The sequence below is a fragment of the Hemiscyllium ocellatum genome, chromosome 13, assembly GCF_020745735.1.
Source record: "Hemiscyllium ocellatum isolate sHemOce1 chromosome 13, sHemOce1.pat.X.cur, whole genome shotgun sequence".
NCBI lineage: Eukaryota > Metazoa > Chordata > Chondrichthyes > Orectolobiformes > Hemiscylliidae > Hemiscyllium > Hemiscyllium ocellatum.
In genome coordinates, this window is record NC_083413.1 from 30,517,355 (window position 1) to 30,541,691 (window position 24,337).

The 24,337-nt window shown below is 43.6% G+C and overlaps 1 protein-coding gene across 6 annotated transcripts in view; it reads right to left on the bottom strand.

Annotated features, from left to right (window-relative positions):
- Positions 1 to 14,584, bottom strand: part of vwa5b2 (von Willebrand factor A domain containing 5B2) — a 160,781-nt gene extending 146,197 nt beyond the window's left edge. For 4 of the 6 annotated variants that reach the window (XM_060834683.1, XM_060834684.1, XM_060834682.1 and 1 more), the window contains exon 1: positions 14,463 to 14,584. The gene's annotated coding sequence lies outside the window, so the exon portion shown is untranslated. Of the gene's footprint in view, positions 1 to 13,764; positions 14,130 to 14,462 lie in introns of all 6 variants that reach the window. The other 2 variants (XM_060834686.1, XM_060834681.1) reach the window with 2 other exon arrangements.
- Between the last annotated feature and the right edge of the window lie 9,753 nt (positions 14,585 to 24,337).

The following is a 24,337-nucleotide window of genomic DNA, read 5'->3' on the forward strand; positions in this document are numbered from 1 at the left end:
AGGTCAGGAAGAAGATTGCAGATTAGGAAGGCGGTGCTGAGTTTGGGGGATTATTCTGAGACAAGGTGGGGGGAGGGGAAATGAGAAAACTGGAGAAATCTGAGTTCATCCCTTGTGGTTGGAGGGTTCCTAGGCTCTTCCTCCAACTGTCGTGTTGTTATGGTCTGGCGATCTCCACCACATCTCCTCCTCTGCATCACTCATTGGTATCCATGATCGGATTAAATTTGAGAACCAGAGTCAGATCTTATCATTTATCAAGAGTTTAGAATGAATATTAAAAGTCCCTAGACTGTTCAGCCAAGCACTTACAATCTTTTGTAAGGAGGTTTTGCATCAATTAGTAATGCTGCAGTTACTGTGAAACTGAAGGAACATGAAAGTAACTCTTTCGATTGGTCTCATATCACTTATTATAATTTTATCCAACTCAACTGACTCACAACTTGTACCTTACATTCTGTATTTTGGAGGTGGAAATTGCTTTACATCAGCACAAACTATGCCTTGTGTCTGACCACTTAATCTATGAATGTTTTTGGAATGCAAAAACATAGCATCGACAAGTGAAGACAAGTTCTTGAATCATGACACCTAGTTGTAGACAATCAACTTTAAATCTATCTCTAGGGCGGCCACTGTCACATACTTGTATCATCATGTAAAGTCAGTGCAAGTGTTGGTAGAGTTAAGTGAGCACTCCAAATTTTAAATTGCCTTCCCTCCCAGGGTAAAGCAATATTTCAATCTCAAAATTATTATGTCATTAGAGTTCAATATCATGACTACCTTCTGGTCTAGTTTTAAAATTGTTTGAGCTATATAACAAGCATATTTTATTAGATTCATGGTGCACTTTTTCTTAGTTCTAAGGCCTCATGGAGAATTAGATGGTCCTATGTGTTGACCGGGTTACTCTATACTGAAGAATGTGTTGCTGGAAAAGCGCTGCAGGTCAGGCAGCATCCAAGGAGCAGGAGAATCAATGTTTTGGGCATAAGCCCTTCTTCAGGAATGAGGAGGGTATGCCAGCAGGCTAAGATAAAAGGTAGGGAGGAGGGACTTGGGGGAGGGGCGTTGGGAATGCAATAGGTGGAAGGAGGTTAAGGTGAGGGTGATAGGCCGGAGAGGGGGTGGGGTGGAGAGGTCAGGAAGAAGATTGCAGGTCAAGAAGGCAGTGCTGAGTCTGAGGGTTGGGACTGAGATAAGGTGGGGGGAGGGGAAATGAGGAAGTTGGAGAAATGTGCATTCATCCCTTGTGGTTGGAGGGTTCCTAGGTGGAAGATGAGGCGTTCTTCCTCCAGATGTCGTGTTGCCATGGTCTGGCGATGGAGGAGGCCAAGGACCTGCATGTCCTTGGTGGAATGGGAGGGGGAGTTAAAGTGTTCAGCCACAGGGCGGTTGGGTTGGTTGGTACGGGTGTCCCAGAGGTGTTCTCTGAAACGTTCCGCAAGTAGGCGGCCTGTCTCCCCAATGTAGAGGAGGCCACATCGGGTGCAGCGGATGTAGTAAATGATGTGTGTGGAGGTGCAGGTGAACTTGTGACGGATATGGAAGGATCCATTGGGGCCTTGGAGGGAAGTGAGGGGGGAGGTGTAGGCACAAGTTTTGCATTTCTTGCGGTTGCAGGGGAAGGTGCCGGGAGTGGAGTTTGCTCCTTGGATGCTGCCTGACCTGCTGCGCTTTTCCAGCAACACATTTTTCAGCTCTGATCTCCAGCATCTGCATTCCTCACTTTCTCAGGGTTACTCTGTAATCTACAGTTTGGTACACAAGCTTCAAGCTTTAAGATCTTGACAATCTTCATTGTCTGAGAGTACTGAAGAGCTGCTTGGTGTGAAACCAGTCAGAGGCTCAATTTACTGCTAACTATTCCTGGTTTTCAAAAGTGTTTGAACTTAACCTTCAACCTTAGTTATTTTCTCACATTGATGTGCAACACAAAAGTGATTCTTATCAGAATTGATATTGAAAGAAATTCTGTTATCGTGGTGGTAGTTCCTAGAAGAGGTTATGACTTGATGGAACCAAGAGAGACTACAAGACTCTAAATTGGTAAGATTATCTTTATTTAACATTCAATTGACTATTTCCCCTATTAAGTTTGGCATATTCTGCGTGCAGAATCATCTCTCTCCAAAGTCTGCTGTTCCGTGTTCCAATATATTTTCAGTGATGCCCACTGACAATTTACCTATTTGAGTATTAACCCTTTACTCCCCACAAATCAAACAAGAAAATTCCAAATATATCCCTTTGTAAGTAGTGAGTATTTGATAATGTTTATGAGAAATAAAAACTGCTGCACAAGCTGTAATCAATGGGGCTTAAAGATTAGAACCTGGAATTGAAGGACAATCAATATGGGTCTGTTTTAGAGGATTTGATAGTGTGTTGGTTTGGTAGTGCTGCTGGAAGGAATGTAAATGCATTCAGCAGGGAGAGGGGATACAGTGACGGTATAATCGGTACACAGCATATTTTAGTAAAGGAATCAAGACAGAGAGAATTCAGTCATGATTGAGTTTTGAGGGAGTAAGGCGAGTCTGGATGGCCTCTGCTTTAAAGCTAGGAGTAATGTAGTTAACACAGATGAGGTAAGGGTGTGGACTGTCATGTAGAGTTATGATATTGTTGCCATCACAGAGAAGTGTTTGAGGGAGAGGCACGACTGGCAACACAACATTCCAGGGAACAGAATCTTTATTTAGGACCAGAAAGGGTGTAAAAGAAGAGGGGAGTGTTGCATTATTCATTCAGTTGTCAGTTAATGCAGTAAAGAGAAATAGTATCTTGGAAGGATCTTCAAATGAGGCTTTGTGGAGAGAGCATAGGATTATAAATGGGGGAGGGGGGAGTCACATTGCTGGAAGAGTCAGCCGATAAAAGAGGAACAGGTATATAGGCAATTCACTGAGGGAGTAATTGAACAGGTAATTACACTGGGGGAGTTCAGCTTCCCATAGATTAATTGGGATAGTCATAATGTAAAGGGATTAGGAGAACATATTTAGATTAGATTCCCTACAGTATGGAAACAGGCCCTTTGGTCCAACAGGTCCACACTGACCCTGCTAACACTACGGGAAATTTAGCATGGCCAATTCACCTAACCTGCACATCTTTGGACCGTGGGAGGAAACCCACGTAGACACGGGGAGAATGTGCAAACTCTACACACACAGTCACTCGAGGTTGGAATCGAACCTGGGACCCTGGGGCAGCAGTCCTAACCACTGAGCCACTGTGTATTTTTACATCAACATGTAGAGCGTCATAATCATAGAGATGTACAGCACGGAAACAAACCTTTTGGACCAACTCGTCCATGCCGACCAGATATCCCAATCCAATCTAGTTCCATCTGCCAGCACCTGGCCCATATCCCTCCAACCCTTCCTATTCATATACCCGTCCAAATACCTCTTAAATGTTCCACCACTTCCTCTGGCAGCCCATTTCATACATGTACAACCCTCTGTGTGAGAATGTTGCCCCTTAGGTCTCTTTTATATCTTTCCCCTCTCACCCTAAACCTATGCCCTCTAGTTCTGGACTCCCCGACCCCAGGGAAAAGACTTTGTCTATTTATCATATCCATGCCTGTGATAATTTTGACCTCTATAAGGTCACCCCTCAGCCTCTGACGCTCCAGGGAAAACAGCCCCAGCCTGCTCAGCCTCTCCCTATAGCTCAAATCCTCCAACCCTGGCAACATCCTTGCAAATCTTTTCTGAACCCTTTCAGGTTTCACAACATCTTTCCGATAGGAAGGGGACCAGAATGGCATGCATTATTCCAAAAGTGGCCTAACCAATGTCCTGTACAACCGCAACATGACCTCCCAACTCCTGTACTCAATACTCTGATCAATAAAGGAAAACATACCAAATGCCTTCTTCACTATCCTATCTACCTGCGACTCTACTTTCAAGGATCTACGAACCTGCACTCCAAGGTCTCTTTGTTTAGCAACACTCCCTAGGACCTTATCAGAAAGCATATATGTCCTGCTAAGATTTGCTTTCCCAAAATGCAGCACCTCATATTTATCTGAATTAAACTCCATCTGTCACTTTTCAGCCCATTGGTCCATCTGATCAAGATCCTGTTGTAATCTGAGGTAAACTTCTTCACCGTCCACTATACCCCAATTTTGGTGTCATCTGCAAACTTATTAACTATACCTCTTATGCTCACATCCAAATAATTCATACAAATGACGAAAATTAGTGGACCCAGCACTGATCCTTGTGGCACTCCACTGGTCACAGGCCTCCAGTCTGAAAAACAACCCTCCTCCACCACCCTCTGCCTTCTACCTTTGAGCCAGTTCTGTATCCAAATGGCTAGTTCTCCCTGTATTCCATGAGATCTAACCTTGCTAACTAGTCTCCCATGGAGAACCTTGTCGAATGCCTAACTGAAGTCGATATAGAATACGTCCACCACTCTGCCCTCAACAATCTTCTTTGTTACTTCTTCAAAAATCTCAATCAAATTTGTGAGTCATGATTTCCCATGCACAAAGCCATGTTGACTATCCCTGATCAGTCCTTGTCTTTCCAAATACATGTACATCCTGTCCCTCAGGACTCCCTCCAATAACTTGCCCACTACCGACATCAGGCTTTCCACTTTATAGTTCTCTGGCTTGTCTTTACTGCCCTTCTTAAAGAGTAGCACCACATTAGCCAACCTCCAGTCTTCTGGCACCTCTCTTGTGACTATCAATGATATAAATATCTCAGCAAGGGGTCCAGCAATCATTTCTCTAGCTTCCCACAAAGTTCCCGGGTATACCTGATTAGGTCCTGGGGATTTATTCACTTTTATGTGTTTCAAGACATCCAGAACTTCCTCTTGTGTAATATGAGCATTTTTCAAGATGTCACCATCTATTTCCCCACATTCTATATCTTCCATGTCCTTTTCTGCAATAAATACTGATGCAAAATACTTGTTTAGTATCTCCCCCATCTCCTGCTGCTCCGTAAAAGGCCATCTTGCTGATCATTGAGGGGCCCTATTCTCTCCCTAGTTACCCTTCTGTCCTTAGAGTATTTATAAAATCCCTGTGGATTCTCCTTAACTCTGTTTGCCAAAGCTGTCTCATGTCTTCTTTTTGCCCTCCTGGTTTCCAGAAGTTCCAACAGTGAAACAGTGTAGTGCTGACCCTCATTCTGAGAAATCAAGTTGGACAGGTGTTTGAGGTGGCAGTGGAACAGCATTTTAGTGATAGCAAGAGTGGTTTAAGTTTGTTATGGAAAGGGAAAAAGAAGGAATTTGTGTTGCAGTAAGGCAGATTTTATTAAAGTAAGGCAGTTCTGGCCAAAGTAGATGGAAATAGTTGTTTCTGGGTAAATCTATGGCAGAACAGTGGGGTAGGGTTGTGGAGAGAGGGTGGTGTACAGGCCCAACATGTTCTCCTTCAGATATAATGTAGGAGCAACAAGCTCAAAGAACCCTGGATGTCTGGGAACATTGAGTACTGGATAATAAGGAAAAGAGGGAGTTTTAGCAGATGCAAAGGGAGAAAATCATCAGAGGCCTTAGCGGAATGTAGAAAATGCAGGGGGATCTTAAGAAAGCAATTAGAAGAGCAAAGGGGGTCCATGAAAAAGTAGTGCTGGATAAGATTAGGGTGAATCCTAAGATATTCTGCAATAGTATGGGGAAGAGAATAACCAGGGAAAGAGTAGGGCCTGTTGTTGACCAAGGAGGCAATCAATGTGTGGAAATAGAGGATATTGCTAGAGTGTTGAATGAATACTTCACATCTATCTTAACTTTGGAAAAGAAGGACCTAGGTACAAAATGCAGGAAGAGGGGCTGTGAGGTTCTTGAATAGTTTGACATTGGCAGCAAAGAGGTATTGGAGGGTTTGGCGTGATTAAAAGTGGAAAAGTGCTGAGAAGCCACCTCCACAAAAGACTCAGTCAAATCAGAGAGATATGACCTTCCCTGCACAAATCCATGCTATCTATGACAACCAGTCCATTCACTGCCAAATGTGAATAAATCCTATCTCTCAGTATCTTCTCCAATAGCTTCTCCACCACTGATGTCAGGCTCACCGGCCTGCAATTACCTGGATTATCTCTGTTTCCCACCTTTAAAAAAAAACACTGGCCATTCTCCAATCCTCTGGAATCTTGCCTGAGGCCAAAGAGGGGGTATAATTTAAAATGAAGGCGAGGGGTTTTAAGGGAAATTAAGGAAACCTGATTTTACTCTGAGGGTGGTGGGAATCGGGAATGCACTACCTGGGGGGCTAGTTGTGATGGGAAACCTGACAAACTTGAAAAAGTACTTGGATGCAAATGTCATAACATTCAAGGCTATGGGCCAAGTGCCAGAAAGTGGGACTAGTGTAGATTTAGAGGTATTTGTCAATGCAGACTGGATGGGCCAAAGGGCCCCTTTTGCCCTGTGTGATTTGATAATCCTGTAATAGACCTGTGACTTACGTGAAGGTGGAGAGAATGAGCCATTGTCCATCTCTGAGTTAAATCAATGACAGTGATTCCATCTCTTATCCACAGAAAAGAGCAAAATAACAGAAACAGGAGACTCCAAGGAAACAAAACAAAAAGGAAAAATAGCCTTCAACTTCTACATTTGTCAGCTGAAAATTTGAAACTGGTGCTTGAAAAAGTGATAAATCATTGACCAATATGAGCTTTGGAAACTCTATCATGTAATCACCCATCATGGAAGATCATTTGGCAATTTGGCTCTTCTAAGATGTCACATCCAGAGGCATTAGGTCAGGCGACCAAAGGCTTGGTCAGGGAGGTAGTCGATAAGAAGTGTCTCAAGGAAAGGAAATGATGTAGAGAGGTGTGGGGAAGGAATTTCAGACCTTTGAGCTGAGGCTGGTGAAGGCACAGCTACCAGTGATGGAGCAGTTAAAGTAAAAGATACTCATGAGACTCTCATTCGAAGAATGAAAACTTCTTTTATAATGCACCTGTGAAGCAGCTTAGGATGCTTATTGTACTAAAAATGCCATGCAAGTCTCAATCGTTCTTGTTTTAAAGACTACTATCAAGACTGCTTCCACCATCCTTTCAGTTAGTGACAACTCATTACATTAAAGTTCTTTTACCAATTACGTTAAATCAGTATAATCTCGTGACTACCATCAATTCTGGCAAAAACAAGTTCTCTCTAATCAAGAAAGCAAATAAAGTTAGAGTAAAGTCCCCACAGTCCTGTCTAACCATAGGACTGCTCACATATCAGACAGAAAAGATAGCTGGCACTTCAATCTGAGGGTCACCATACATCAGACAAGGGGGAGAGGTTGTGAAGGAGAGTCCTCCATAGCAATCTCAGCAAGTGATCACAGTTAAAAATCACACAACACCAGGTCATAGTCCAACAGGTTTATTTGGAAGCACTAGCTTTCTGAGCACTGCTCCTTCATCAGGTAAGACACAGAATTTACAGCAAATGCTTACAGTATGATGTAACTGAAATTATATATTGAAAAAGACCTGGATTGTTTGTTAAGTCTCTCATCTTTTAGAATGACCATGTTGGTTTCAGTTCTTTCATATGTAAAGTCCAGAACGTTTTTTAAAGTTACATTCTCAAGTGAACATTAACAATAAGGTGCCATCTCAGCCCAGATAATGCATTGAAGGTGAGAGGTACCATGTAAGGTTGTCTGTGCCCAATGTTCAGACTAATTCTATTTCTAAAAAAAGGGATTTACGGAATCTTACATGGATTCATGCAGTTTTTGAGCAAAATAAAATGTAATTCTGCAAGTACAAATTTTCACCCTACAAGCTTATATGTGTGTGTGTGTATGTGTGTGGGTGTGTGGGGGGGGGGAGGGGGCACGGGTGTCTGTGAAAGAATATGTGTATGTCTATGATTGTGGGTGTAAAGGGCTATAAATCTGTGAGGAGGTCCATGTGTGCGCGTGAATGTGGGAATCAAGATCAAAATCAACATTTTGGGCAAAAGCCCTTCATCAGGAAATTCCTGATGAAGGGCTTTTGCCTAAAACGTTTTTATTGCTTCTTGGATTCTTCCTGACCACCTGTGCTTTTCCAGCACAACTCTAATCTTGACTCTAATCTCTAGCATCTGCAGAATTTGCACTTTTGCCTTGTGAGTGTGGAAGTGTATGTGTAAGCGTATCAGAGCTTGTGTATGACAGATGGTCTGCGTGAGTGTATGGATCTGTAGGAGTGTGTGTGTGTCTGTAGGAGTGTCTGTGCATGCGTGTGCGTGTATGTGTGAGTGTATAGTGTAGTGGGGGTCACCTGTAGTTTGACATGAACTCAAGGTCCCGGTTGAGGCCATCCCCATGGGTACCGACTTGGCTATCAGCCTCTGCTTGGCCTCTTTTCGTTGTTGCCTGTCCCGAAGTCTGCCTTGGAGGATGGTCACCCGAAGGTCTGAGGTCGAATGTCCCGAAACGCTGAAGTGTTCTCCAACTGGGAGGGAACATTCCTGTCTATTGCTTGTTGTGCGGTGCCCATTCATCCGTTGCCGTAGCCTTTGCTTGGTCTCACCAATGTACCATGCCTCCAGGCATCCTTGCCTGCAGCGTATGAAATAGATAATGTTGGCTGAGTCACATGAATACCATGTACATGGTAGAAGGTGTCCCCACGTGTAATGGTGGTATCTGGCTTGCAGTGCCTACAGTGACAAGGTTACATGGTGTTGTCCTGAAAGCCAGGCAGTTTGCTGCGAATAATGATCTGTTTGAGGTTTGGTGGTTGTTTAAAGGTGAGACATGGAGGGGTGGGGAAGGTCCTCATTGATAATGTGTTCCAGGCTGCAAAGAGCATGGCGTAGGTTTTTGGCTCCCGGAAAGTACTGGACAACAAAGAGTACCCTGTTAGTTGCAGTTTTCGTGTCTGTCTCCTGAAGAAGTCACTGCGGTTCCTTGCTGTGGCACATCGAATCTAGCGGTCAATGAGTTGAGATCGTACCCCGTTCCTATGAGAGCATCCCTGAGTACTTCCAAGTGCCCGTCACGTTCCTCCTCATCTGAACAGATCCTGTGAATGCGTAGGGCTTGTCCATAGGGGATGACTATTTTAATATGTTTCAGGCGGAAGCTGGAGAAATGCAGCATCATGAGGTTATATGTGGGTTTGTGGTAGAGTGAGGTGCTGAGGTGCCCATCCTTGATGGAGATGCATGTGTCCAAGAATGAGACAGATAAGAGAGTTTGATGGTAGGATGAAATTCATTGATATCACTCTGTAGTTATTTCAATGACTCTTCGCCATGGGTCCAGAGGAAGAAAATGTCATTGAAATATCTGGTGTCGCATGTTGGTTGGAGGTCCTGCATAGAGAAGTCTTGTTTGAACCAGTGCATGAAAATATTGGCATATTGGGTTGTAAATCTGTTGCTCATGGCTGTTCCAAGTGTCTGGATGAAGAACTAATTGTCAAAGGTGAAAACACTGTGGTCGAGGATGAAGTGGAAGAGCTCTAGGACGATGCTTGGAGATTGGCAGTTGTTAGTGTTGAGGACTGAAGCTGTTGTCATGAGGACAATCAGTTCTTCATCCAAACACGTGGAACAGCCATGAGGACCAAATCTGCACCCCAATATGCCAACATTTTCATGTACAGGTTCGGACAAGATTTCTTTTCTACGCAGGACCTCCAACCAACACTATACACAAGGTACATTGACGACATTTTCTTCCTCTGGACCCATGATGAGGAGTCGCTAAAACAGCTACACATGATATCAACAAGTTTCATTCCACCATCAGACTCACCGTGGACCACTCTCTCGTATCTGTCTCATTCTCGAATACATGCATCTCCATCAAGGATGGCACCACAGCACCTCACTCTACCACAAACACATGGATAACTTCATGATGCTGCATTTCTCCAGCTTCCACCTGCAACATGTTAAAACAGCATCCCCTACGAACAAGCCCTATGCATACACAGGATCTGTTCAGATGAGGAGGAATATGAAGGGCACTTGGAAGTACTCAAGAGTGCCCTCATAAGAATGGAGCTGGATGTTCAACTCATTGACTGCCAGTTCCGATGTGCCACAGCAAGAAACTGTAATGACCTCCTCAGGAGACAGACACGAACCTGCAACCGATAGAGTACCCTTCGTTGTCCAGTACTTCCCAGGGGCCGAAAGACTACGCCATGTTCTTCGCAGCCTGCAACACATTAACAGTGAGGATGAGCACCTCGCCAAAACCTTTCCCATTCCTCAACTTCTCATCTTTAAACAACCACCAAACCTCAAACCGCTCATTGTTCGCAGCAAACAGCCCGGCTTTCAGGACAACAACATGCAACCTTGTCATGGTAGATGCTGCAAGACGTGTCAGAGTGTTGACACGGATACCACCATTACACATGGGTACACCTCTTACCATATACGTGGCAGGAATTCATATGACTCTGCCAACATTGTCTATCTCATACGCTGAAGGCAAGGATGCCCTGAGGCATGGTACATTGGCGAGACCGAGCAGAGGCAGCGGCAACAGATGAATGGACATGGCACAACAATCAACAGACAGGAGTGTTCCCTCCCAGTTGGCAAACACTTCAGCAGTCCAGGACATTCAACCTCAGACCTTTGGGTGACCATCCTCCAAGGCATACTTTGGGACAGACAACAACACAAAATGGCCGAGCAGAGTGCTGATAACCAAGTTTGGTACCCATAGGGATGGCCTCAACTGGGACCTTGGGGTTCATGTCACATTACAGGTGATCCCATTGCACTATAAATAAACAAACACACACACACACACTCTCTCTCTCACACACACACACACACACCCTACAGACCCATACATCATGTAGACCCTCTCTCATACACAAGTTCTCTCTCATACACTCACACATACACTCTCAAACACACACCCGCACACGCACCCTCTCACAGACCTATACCCCTTTACATTCATACTCTCACACAGACAATCATCCACCTCCCACACACACACACACCCACACACATAAGTTTGCGGGGTGAATTTGTACTTGCAGAATTACATTTTATTTTGCTCAAAAACTGCATGAATCCACGTAAGATTCTGTAAATCTCTTTTTTAGAAATAGAATTAGTCTGAACACTGGGGCACAGACAACCTCACACAGGGTACCTTCCACCTTCAATGCATTATCTGGGCTGAGATGCCACCTTATTGTTAATGTTCACTTGAGAATGTAACCTTAAAAAAAGTTCTGAGATTTACAGATGAAAGAACTGAAACCAACATGGTCATTCTAAAAGTTGAGAGACTTAACAAACAATCCAGGACTTTTTCAATACATCATTTCAGTTGCATCACACTGTAAACTTTTGCTATAAATTCTGGGTCTTACAATCTTATACTCCACAACCACCTGATGAAGGAGCAGTGCTCTGAAAGGTAGTGCTTCCAAATATAACTTGGTGTTGTGTGATTTTAACTTTGTACACCCCAGTCCAACACCGGCATCTCCAAATCAGCAAGTGAAGGAATTGAACCCATTGTGAAGGTAACACGCGGTATTGCAAACCAGCCATCCAAACCACAGGATTGATTATTAGCAGCCAATAATTAAATTGTGAAGAAAGACTGGAAACATTTTGTTGAAAGAATCCAGCGAGGCGATCTCATAGAACTTTACAAGAAATGACCAATGTAACCAATAAATTGTGACAGTGATACAAGCAGCACAAATGATTACATTTGTCCTGAGCGAGAATGCAAAACTGATAATGAGGACATCAATGAAAGAGAAACTCAAGCAACTATGAAGTGAGTTACGTAGATGCTATTATCTAAACCATTCCCTGCAATAAAACTGATAGCTATTTGATAGCAGCATTTTTGTGGTTCATCCAAAATTTTCTCTTTCTTCAGTAGAAGCAAATCCATACTGGGGTCCAGTTCATGGGAACATCAGCACTGGAGCAGGCCATTCAGTCCCTTGAGCCTGTTCTGGTATCCAACGAAATCATGGCTGATCTTGTGGTCTAACTCCATGTACCTGCCTTTGTCATGCATACTTTAAAACCTTTGCTGAACAAAATCTTTGGTCCAAAATGGATAGATTCACCTTTACATTGAACTTTATCTCCCACTGTTTTGCCCATTCACTTTGTCTATCAATATCCTTTGGTAATTTTAGATTGTCATCTACACTGTCTGCAATGTGTCATCAGCAAATTTGGATATATGACTTTCTATGTGATTATCCAAGTCTTTAGTAAATAATGTGAATAACTGAGGCACTAAGACAGATCCTTGTGGAACACCACTGGTCACATCCTGCCGATTTGAGTACCATCTCATCATCTCTGCTTTCTGTTGGCCGCCACGCAACCAATTTCTCAACTCTGTCAGTAATTCGTCCTTGTATCCTTGGGTTTCTATTTTAGTTAACAGTCTGTTATATGGGACGTCATCAAGTGCCTTCTGGAAGTCTATGTAAACAACATCCACAGACATCTCCCATAATGACCTCTTTAAAAAATTCGGTGAGATTTGTCAAGCTTGACCTACCTGTCATGAATTTATGCTGTGCCTGCCCCCCATGATTAAATGAAAATTTTCATTTTCAGTTGCCCCATCCTTGATTATAGACACCAACAATTCCCCACCACAGATGGTCTGTAATTCCCTGGTTTTCCTCTTTCATCTTCTTCAAAAGCAGAATGACATTTCAGATAAAACAGCAAATACATACCTGAGATGACGTTTAAGATCCTTTGACTCTGTCAGGTCCAGTTTTAATTTTGCTGTTGCAAGTAATGCCTAAGCCTTATGGGAAGCCTTATTGCGGGTAAGCTTCAGTGTGTCATCCTATAAGAATGACTCAGGTTTCAGTGAGGTAGAAGTTTGGAATTCACACCACAGCCAAGGCCAAAGTTCTACAAATTTCCCTGATCACTCATTTGGTGAATGCAGTGGCTAATCTTGACCTGAGCTGCATCAGACCAGGGTTAGGGTCAATGCCCATTCTATGTTGAGTTGGCTAATCTCACTCCAGTAGTAGGCTTGTAGGAGGGTGAGTGGAATTGTTTCTGGACCAGGAACTGGAAATTAGCCAGTGAACTTGTTCTGATCCAGTAGTTCCTTCTGAAAAAGGAATTTCACTGGAGATCATTGGAGATATTTTCAAGTCAAGTAATTATTAGTTTTGTATTCCATCTGGCGTACAATATTAATGGGGGAACTAATTAACGTATTAAAAGATCAAAGGATTTGAATAGGTTTGCAGAAAGAAATTTTAACAGGGCTGGGTGTTAGGTTGCAGAAAAGGGGTAATATCTTAATCGTCAAACCAGCCAAGAAACATTTCTTCACTGAAGCAGCCGTGAAAATATCAGACAGTTGCCCCAAAACCCCAAGCTGTTGAGGTGTAGTCAATTGAGAATTTTAATTTGAGTTTGATATGTTTTTGATAGGCAAAGTTATTAAGGCTTCCAGAACCAAGTAAATCAATGCTATTGTGCTCTAGATGAGCCATGATCTAACTGCATGATAAAATAACTTTGAGGGGTTGATTGGCCAACCCCTTTTTATATTCTGTGTCCGTGTCCCCCAGACAAGGCCAAGTGAGTATCCAAACCATTCGAGTCTTGTGTAAATTTTGAGGGCAAGAAACCGGCAGCTTTAGTGCAGTGAAAAATTGGTTAACTGTTGCGTGGAGGTGGCTGGCTGATGATCAGTTGTGAGCTGAGAGGTGGAGAGCTGATCCATTGGGAAATCATAAAAATATTTTAAAGAAAGCCAAAGCTTACCTGCCCATAATGGTGGTGGTGCTCCATTTAAAGCTATTTCGGCTGTTCCAACCCCATCATATCGATTTATCATCACTACTTTTCGAAGCCACAGCCTTACATATAAGTTGTCATATTTTGTAATACAAAAAATGAGCTCAGTGATAAACGGAGATTCCCCCAAGGGTAGGAAGCAGTGCAAATCCCTTGGTAGTGATCAAGGATGGAGGTCCTGGCTATGTTTATCCTTCTCACAGGTCCCACTAGCTGAGATCAATTAGTTTTTGTATAGATCAGGTTTTCGATCATCCAGCTTCTAGTCTCTGTCTTTCACCCATTGACGCAACTCATGCCCTCTTAGCAACAATTTATTACAAGTGATAACCCTGCATGAGAGAGGAGGGAAATCTTAATGTCTCATTGACGTCTGAGTCTTCAGTGAAAGGAATTCTGCTTATCACATTCTGAGATCATATTTCGATATGTTTCTCAGCACAAAGCTACTCCATGAATGCAAAATCCACATAGCAAGCACCAAACATCAAAGTATTTTCTTTCCACTTGTTCAACATTTTCCCTCAAGCACTTCAGGCATTCTTATCAACCATAAAGGCCAAAGAGCTAGAAAGCTATTGGGTTTGCCCAGCAAATCAGACAGCAACACCCAGACACGGCAAAACAAACACAAACAATTAAATACATTACTGAAAAATACCTACTTATAATCCATGTCTTCTCTTTCTTTCATAAGTAGATACGATTTAAATTCCACAATACATAAAAGTTACAAGTCAAAACTATTTTCTATCGTAGGTAAAGCCGTACATTTCTTCGGCAAATCTTTGGGCAAATGAATAATGTAGCTGCTGGTGCTGTCGCAGAGACATGTGTTCAGACAAGATTTAATTGTTAAATGTGACGCAACGTTGTGCTGAAATATTTTGGTCTTCCATGGTGCACCAGCACAATCTTTTGTACATTCCAATGTAGAAAACAGTCATATGCATGTCGGCAAAGTAAAGGTTTTGAGGTGGGGGTGGGGTAATACGATGAGAGAAACAGAAGCGATATGAAAATGTCCTTGTAAATTGAACAGCTTTATGTATGGATTAGAAGTCTAGTTAAGTTTCAGATCTTAAGCATTCTTTTGATGTCCTGAAAAGGAATTGTGTGAATTCCAGAATCATTTTACACTGATTGTCATAGCCAGAGTGCATAAAGAGAAACCCCAAGCAAAATGGTATTCTCTCTTATCGTTTTGTGCATAAATGCTGTTTCTTCTAAAGGTAGAAAATCTCGCTGGATTCATAAAATGACCCAGGCTAATTACACAATCATATTTTCAGAGGCTCCTGAATCCCCTATGTTGTACAGACATTCCGGCTAAAAGCTGGATTTGAAGATGAGCCGTTGACTTTCAGCCAACATCAGCTGAAGGAAGCCCTCTAGACCCATTATGCAAAAATGAGCACTAATGCTTTTGTAGTTACCTCTTCACCTCGCAGTGAAAAGGGGTTGGGGGCAGGGGAGGGAGGAAGGAAAGCTACACTGTTCATTCAACATCCTCCAATTAGCTCATGGGGGTGGTTCCTCAGCAGCTGCAATGCCTCTCTGTCACATAACTGAAATTGAAGCTTGTTAAATTATTGAAACGTACAAATCTGGAGTTTGAAGTTAGTTGTTGCTTGACCACCTGAGGACGAGCAGGACTCCAGGCTGAGTCAGCAGAAGAACCTTTGCAGAGTCACTTTTATTTGGGAGAATCCACTAACCATTTACTCAGTTTTATTTGCACATAGGATGTGGGTGTTGCTCACGGAACAGCATTTATTGTCCATTTCTTCCCGGAGAAGTTAATGAAGAGCTACATTGGAATCCCTACATAGAAGATCATAGAATCCCTACAGTGTGGAAACAGGCCGTTTGACCCAACAAGTCCACACCGACCCTCCACAGACTCATTCCCCTACTACTCTACATTTCCTCTGAATGATGCAGCTAACCTACACATTCCTCAACACTGTAGGCAATTTAGCGTAGCCAATTCACCCCTAACTTGCACATCTTTGAACTGTGGAAGGAAACCGGAGCACTGGAGGAGACCCATGCAGATGGGGAGAATGTACAAACTACACATACAGTTACCTGAGGCTGGAATTGAACCTGAGTCCCTAGCGCTGTGAAGCAGCAGTGCTAACCACTGAGCCACCGTGCCACCCTAAATTCTTGGATTTCTGAAGTCCATTTGGGATGTAGGTACACCCACAGTGGTAAGAGTATTGCTATTAGTAATGAAAAGATTATGACCCAGTAACATTGAAGGAATAGTGATATAGTCAGGCCAGTGAGGAAAATGATGTTCCGCGAACAACAATGTCAAATCCGACACCAAGATCATGAGCTGTGGTAGTTCCTGCCCTCCTATTTGGCTCTGAGCAATGGACTGTCTACAGCAGCAAATTGCTGGAGCAGTACCACCAACGCTGCTTCTTCAAGATCCTGTGAAGGATCTGGGAAGAAAGGTTCACCAACACCAACACCCTTGACCAGGCCAACATCCCCAGCATTGAGTCACTGAACCTTACCTTGATTGGCTTCGATGGGCTGGGCATGCCATCTGAATGACTGACATGAGACTCCCAAGCAGGTGCTCTATTCCCAGCTTTGAAATGGCAGGCGAGTCCAAAGTGGACAGAGGAAATGTTTTAGGGATACCCTCAAGGCCTCACAGGTGAAATGTGACAATCCCAAAGGTACCTGGGAATCACTGTCCCAAGACCATCCAAAGTAGTGGAGAAGCATCTGGGAAGGCGTTGAGCATCTTGAGACATGCCGTCAGGAAAACATGGAAGCCAGGCAAAAACAGCGAAAGGAGTGCTCTACAGCACCAATGCCCCATCCACCCCCTTCCCATGCCTCAAGTGTAACAGCCTTATCAGTCTGTCCTGCCACTTACAGATTCACACCGAGAGTGGAAGAGAGTCATCCTCATTTATGAGGCACTGCTGATGATGAATTAAGACAGTATGTAATGTCATTGTTCAATGTGATGAACAAAGCAGAGATGGAATGAATTTAAATTCTGATTGATTTTCCCCTCTTAATTCCAGTACTCTGATGCACTATGGGTGATGGTGTTTGCATGCATTTGCTGCCCTTACCCTTTTCAGTGGTAAAGATCACAGATCTGGAAGGTGTTGGTGCTAATAAAACTATTTCTAATGTGCTTCACAGCTGGTACAACTGCACTAGGCAGAGTGGCCTTTACATTTTTAATTTCCTCAACACATCTTTCTGCAAGCATTTCTGATTTGCAGCATTATGAGGATGTGAACGATGGAAATGTATTGCCTGATTAGCCTATTATTTGAATGTGAGTTGGTGTATTCAATTCTTGTCATAATTTTCAATAGAAAGTGTCAAAGTGGGGAGTGCTCGCTGATGTGCCAGTGGCTTCCCAAACATATGCAATGCCTGAAAGCGGAAGAAAACAACACACAAAATCTAATCCCCAATTTACAATTAGCTCTGAAAATATGCTGATTCCTTCAATGAACAGAATCAACCAGTAATGTTCTCAACCAAGTTAACAGATTTAAGAGTAAACGTGGGATTCCTGCAGTGCAGATATAGGCCAGTCAGCCCATTGAGTCCACAACAACCTTCTGAAGACCATCCCATCCAGTTCCAACCCCTATCCATGCAACCCTGCAACTCCCGTGGCTAATCCACCTAGCCTGCATATCCTTGTACACTATGGGCAATTTAGCATTGTCAACCCACCTAATTTGCACATAGAGTACAGCATGGAAACAGACCCTTCAGTCCAACCCATCCATGCCGACCAGATATCCCAACCCAATCTAGTCGCACCTGCCAGCACCCGGCCCATATCCCTCCAAACCCTTCCTATTCATATACCCATCCAAATGCCTTTTAAATGTTGCAATTGTACCAGCCTCCACCACATCCTCTGTCAGTTCATTTCATACAAGTACCACCCTCTGCATGAAAAAGTTGCCCCTTAGGTCTCTTTTATATCTTTCCCCTCTCACCCTAAACCTATGCCCTCTGTTTCTGGACTCCCCAACCCCAGGGAAAAGACTTTGCCTATTTATCCTGTCCATGCCCCTCATAATTTTGTAAATCTCTATAAGGTCACCCCTCAGCCTCTGATGCTCCAGGAAGAACAGCCCCAACCTGTTCAGCCTCTCCCTATAACTCAGATCCTCCAACCGTGGCAACATCCTTGTAAATCTTTTCTGAACCCTTTCAAGTTTCACAACATCTTTCCGATAGGAAGGAGACCAGAATTACACGCAATATTCGACAGTGGCCTAACCAATGTCCTATACAGCCGCTCCCAACTCCTGTACTCAATACTCTGACCAATAAAGAAAAACATACCAAAAGCCTTCTTCACTATCCTATCTACCTGCAACTCCACTTTCAAAGAGTTATGAACCTGCACTCCAAGGTCTCTTTGTTCAGCAATAGTCCCTAGGACCTTACCATTAAGTGTATAAGTCCTGCTAAGATTTGCTTTCCCAAAATGCAGCACCTCACATTTATCTGAATTAAACTCCATCTGCCACTTCTCAGCCCATTGGCCCATCTGGTCAAGATCCTGTTGTAATCTGAGATAACCCTCTTCACTGTCCACTACTATCTTTGGACTGTGGGAGGAAAGCCAGAGTGAACCCAGGCAGACATGGGGAGAACATGCAAACTCCACACAGTGAGTCACCCAAAGGTGGAATTGAACCCAGGTCCCTAGAGCTGTGAAGCAGCCGTGCTAACCATTGTACCACTCCTAACAGGAGAGCAATATTGAAGCTATCATAGCCAATAGTCTCAATACGTAGCCTCTTTCTGCAGAATGAGTCCGAGTGGTGACTTGATAGAGGTTTTTAAAATTCAGAAGTTGCTTGAGAGAGTATGCAGAGAGAAAATGTTTCCATTTGTTGATAAGATCTAATCCCAAGGTCATAAATGTAATATAGTTATTAATAAATACAGGAAGGAGAAACTTGTTTACTCAGTGAGTTGTGAGAATGTGAAATACATCACAACATGATGAAGTTAGGGTGATAGTGTTTTTGTATTTAAAAAATGTTGGGCAATAAATGAAGGAGAAATGGATAGAGAGTTATGTTGTTGGGATGTCTTTATTATGGAGGGAGTGCAGCTAAGGTTTACCAGTCTGATTCCTGGGACTGCAGGCCTGATGTATAAGGAGAGGTTGAATCATTTGGGATTATATTCGCTGGAGTTCAGAAAAATGACAGGTATATGTGGTTCTCATGGGAATATATAATATATATAAAATGCTAACAGAACTAGACAGGGTCAAAGCAGGAAGGAAGTTTCTGATGAAGGGAAATCCAGGACCAGGATCACAGTCAACTGAGTAATACAGGGTGTTACAGCATAATATAAGGTAAACTAAGTTAAGGAGAAATTCCTTCACCCAGAGAGTGTTGAATCTGTGGAATTCATGACCACAGAGCAGAATATGTGAAGCATAAATATCTGTCAAGTGGTTTAAGCTAATTTGTAAAGTCTATGAAATTCATAACATCCATTGTTAAAGAGCAATAATATTTAGCTGAGACAACTTGAAAACCAGTGTCACATTTATCCCAGAAGCTATCCAATTTTGAAGGACGCCCTCATAAGAATAGGATATGATGCTCAACTCACCGATTGCCAGTTCCAATGTGCCATAGCGAGAAACTGCAACAACGTCCTCAGAAGATAGACACAGGATCTGACCAATAGAGTATCCTTCCTCATCCAGTACTTCACTGGAGTGGAGAGACTATGCCATGTTCTTCACAGCCTTCAACATGTTATCGGTGACAATGAGTATCTCTCCAAGATCATCGCTAAGCCTCCATTTTTCGCATTCAAACAACTGCCAAACCTTCAACAGACCATAGTTCGCCAGGACAACTATCCAGCCCTCAGGACAACATCAACCACAGTACAACCCTTCCACAGCAACCACAGCAACATGTCAGAGTATCAACATGGATACTACCACCACATGTGGACAAACCACCCATCACATACATGGCAGATACTCGTGTGACTCGGCCAAAGTTGTCGACCTCATATACTGCAGGTAAGGATGCCCCAAGGCATGGTATATTGGTGAGACCATGCAGACGCTATGACAACAGATGAATAGACACTGCAACAATCGCCAGACAGAGACATTCCCTCCCAGTTGGGGAACATTTCAGTGGTCAAAAACATTCAGCCTCTGATCTTTGGGTAAGTGGTTCTCCAAGGTGGCTTTCGAAATACACAACATTGCAGAATCGCCAAGCAGAAACTGATAGCCATGTTCTGCACTCATGAAGGCAGCCTCAACCATGATCTTGGGTAACCCCATGACGCTGTTCTGTATCTAGAAGATATCCCTTACTGCCCTGTCTTAACACCATCACCTTGATAAATTGTTATAATCTCCCTACCTTAATTAGTTTGTACAGTTTTGGATCACTCATTACTTTGGTTAGATTGTTGGCATGAAACTCTTATATCTATCATTGTTATTCTAGTCATTTGGTTTGTCTCCAGCACTACCTTATTTTTAATGTCTTTGTAATTATCTCTCTGCCTCATTTAATTGGAATAAGAGGTCATCCTTTCGCTTGCTATTCAGCTGATGACACTTTAGTCACACCATCTGACACTTTTGATCACCGGCAGAGACTTATTATTCAACATTCCACTCACACCATTTGTATGATCTCTTGATCTCTCTGCCCTTGATCTCTCTGTCTAGATACAGAGGAACCTCGATTATTCAAATATCAATTATCCGAATATCGGATTATCTGAAGGACATCTCGAGGTCCCAATAGAAACATCGCATCAAAGAGCTGTTTCGGCCCTGATCACGTCTTTTGTTTACGATGATTAAAAATGATCTCGGCTCACTGAAATGTTACCGAGAACAGTCCTGGACATCAATGGGAGCCCAGGCACCGTCTCCAAATGACTGACCTGCTCTCCCTCTCTCTCCCCACACTTTCCCTGGAGTTCCACACAGGAGTGAAACCTAAAGCCCCCTTTCCCAGATATTCTCTCTAACATTGTCTTGCACAGGGCAGAGGTGGAACTTACCAAAAAGCTGTATCTGTGCGCGCGCGTGTGAGTGTGGCTATCTGTGTGTGTTTGTGTGTGACTGTGTATGGATGTGTGTGTGGCTCTGTGTGTCTGTGTGTGTGTGCGTGTGTCTGTTGTGTGTAGATCTGTGCGTGCATGTGTGTGTGTGTGTGTGTGTGTGTGCGGGCGTGTGTGGCTCTGTGTGTGTGGGGGGGAGAGCTCTGTGTGTGGCTCGGTGTGTGTGTGTGTGTATGTGTCTGTGTGTGTGCATGAGTGTGTGTGGCTCTGTGTGGCTCTGTGTATCTGCGCACGTGTGTGTGTGAGACCACAGAATTGCACACAATATTCCAACAGTGGCCTCATCAATGTCCTGTACAGCTGCAATGATTAGATTAGATTCCCTACAGTGTGGAAACAAGCCCTTCGGCCCAACAACCCCACATCCACCCTCTGAACAGTAACCCACCAAGAATCACTTCCCTCTGACTAATGCACCTACCACTATGGGCAATTTAGCATGGCCAATTCACCTAACCTGCACATCTTTGGACTGTGGGAGGAAACCGGAGCACCAGGAGGAAACCCACGCAGTCACGGGGAGAATGTGCAAACTCCACACAGACAGCCGCCCAAGGCTGGAATTGAACCGGTGTCCCTGGTGCTGTGAGGCAGCAGTGCTGACCACTGAGCCATCGTGCTGCCTGAACGAAATGTCCAAATGAAATAGTGCCCACCCATCTCGTACGGATAATCGAGGTTCCTCTGTATTCTGTGTCTGTGCGCTTGTCTCTCTCTTCACCTGATGAAGGGGCTATGCTCCGAAAGCTTATGATTTCAAAGAAACCTGTTGGACTATAACCTGGTGTTGTCTGACTTCGCACTATGTCCACTCCAGTCCAACACTGGCACCTCCACATCTTATGTTTTTTGAGTTCTGGCTGCTGAGATTACTATGCCAGTTATACAGAGATTTTATAAGCATGCATTTTCAGGGAAATTCTAATGGATATCTCGTGCCTGACATAAATTCCAACTTCAGGTATGAACTTGATTGGTTCTTCCATTGAATAAGACGAGGCTGATGACCTCCTCTTTAAAGCAATGAGTATTATAGGTAAGGCAGATGGGTTTACGGCTTGGATTGACACACGGAATTGTGATGTTGCTGCCATCACAAAGAGGTAGTTGGGGGAGAGGTGGAGGGCTTATGCTCGAAACGTCGAATTCTCTATTCCTGAGATGCTGCCTGGCCTGCTGTGCTTTGACCAGCAACACATTTGCAGCTGTGATCTCCAGCATCTGCAGACCTCATTTTTTACTAGGGGGAGAGGTGGAATTGACTGTAAAAGATAATAATGTTGTATTATTAAGAAGTCAGTTCCGGCAGTCAGGAAGGACAATATCTTGGAAGGGTCTTCAAATAGGATAGAGAATAGGATTAAAAGACAGAGCAGTCACATTGCTGGGAAGATATTATAACCTTCAGTCAGTGGGTAATGGAGAACAAATGTGTAAACTGTTATTTGAGGTGTGTAATAATAACAATAGAGCAGTTATATTTGGAGATTTTCAACTTCCCCAAAATTAATTGGGATAATCGTTGCATCGTGGTTAGCACTGCTGCCTCACAGTGCCAGAGACCCGAGTTCAATACCCGCCTCAGGCGACTGACTGTGTGGAGTTTGCACGTTCTTCCCGTGTCTGCGTGGGTTTCCTCTGGGTGCTCTGGTTTCCTCCCACAGTCCAAAAAAATGTGCTGGTTAGGTGAATTGGCCATGCTAAATTGCCTGTAGTGTTAAATGAAGGGTAAATGTAAGGGAATGGGTCTGGATGGGTTGCGCTTTGACGGGTCGGTGTGGACTTGTTGGGCTGAAAGGCCTGCTTCCACACTGTAAGTAATTGAATCTAATCTAATAAACAGTTTCAAGGGAGCATGTAAGGTAGATAGGATAGTGAAGAAGGCGTTTTGTATACTTTCCTTTATTGGTCAGAGTATTGAGTACAGGAGTTGGGAGGTCATGATGCGGCTGTACAGGATGTTGGTTAGGCCACTTTTGGAATATTGCATGCAATTCTAGTCTCCATCCTATTGGAAGGATGTTGTGAAACTTGAAAGGCTTCTGAAAAGATTTCCAAGGCTGAGGGGTGACCTTATAGAAGTTTAAAAAATCATGAGGAACATGGATAGGATAAATAAACAAAGTTTATTCCCCTGGGGTGGGGGAGTCCAGAACTAGAGGGCATAGGTTTAGGGTGAGAGGGGAAAGATATAAAAGAGACCTAAAGGACAACCTCTTCACACAGAGGGTGGTACGTGTATGGAATGAGCTGCCAGCGGAAGTGGTGGAGGCTGGTACAATTGCAAACATTTAAAAGGCATTTGGATGGGGATATGAATAGGATGGATTTGGAGGGATATGGGCTGAGTGCTGGCAGGTGGGACTAGATTGGCTTGAGATATCCAGTCAGCATGGATAGGTTGGAACAAACGATCTGTTTCCATGCTGTACATCTCTCTGACTCTATGACTATGGCTCTATATTTCTTGAAACGTATTCAGAAGAGCTTTTTATCTTAACGCAGAAGGTCAAACAAGGGACAGAACTGTGCTAGTCCTAACTCTGGAGGGTTCAAGTCAAAGTGGCAGTGGAGGAGGATGTTCCATTTGGAGGTCCTCTGCTCCATCTGTTCCTGAGACTTTTTTTCCTCCTTTAGACTCTCAGTGAGTCTAGGCCAGGTCTTCGGGTGTCTTGTGGCAGGTTCCAGGTGGTCTCTCGGCAGTGTCAGGCTGGTCTCTCGGCAGTGTCAGGCTGGTCTCTCGGTAGTGTCAGGCTGCTCTCTCGGCAGTCTCAGACTGGTCTCTCGGCAGTGTCAGGCTGGTCTCTCGGCAGTTCATGGCGTTGTCTCAGCTTAGCGTGCAAGTGGATCCTGTCTGGGCATGTTCTCAAGGCACCGGAGAGAATGGAGAGGCAGCAGTTTCACCATCAGCAACGGTGCCTGTGGTGGCTGCTTCGAGAACAGATAGCTGTGATCTCCCAGAGAGAGATAAATGGAGGACTCATCAAGGACAGTTGAAATTTTACCTTATTCCTTTATTTTCCTAGCTGGAACTATGAAAGACTTTAAACTATAACCTATCTCTTTATTTTTCTACTATGTGAAATAATGCTTAATGTTTTAACTCTCATTTCTCTTACTACTTTTTACCTAAGCTTTTTTTGTATCTAGGTGCTTTGGTACCTAAGATGGCATCATGTGTGCTGACATTATGCACTGTTCACTGAATTCCTGTACTTGAGTACATCCAACAATAAAATCTAAAAGGATGAAGGGCTTATGCTCAAAATGTCGATTCTCATGCTCCTCGGATGCTGCCTGACCTGCTGTGCTTTTCCAGCCCCACTCTCTTGACAATAAAATCTAAAAGCTAAATCTAAAAAATGAGACAGCTGGTTGAGGTTGCAGTGCCGAAACC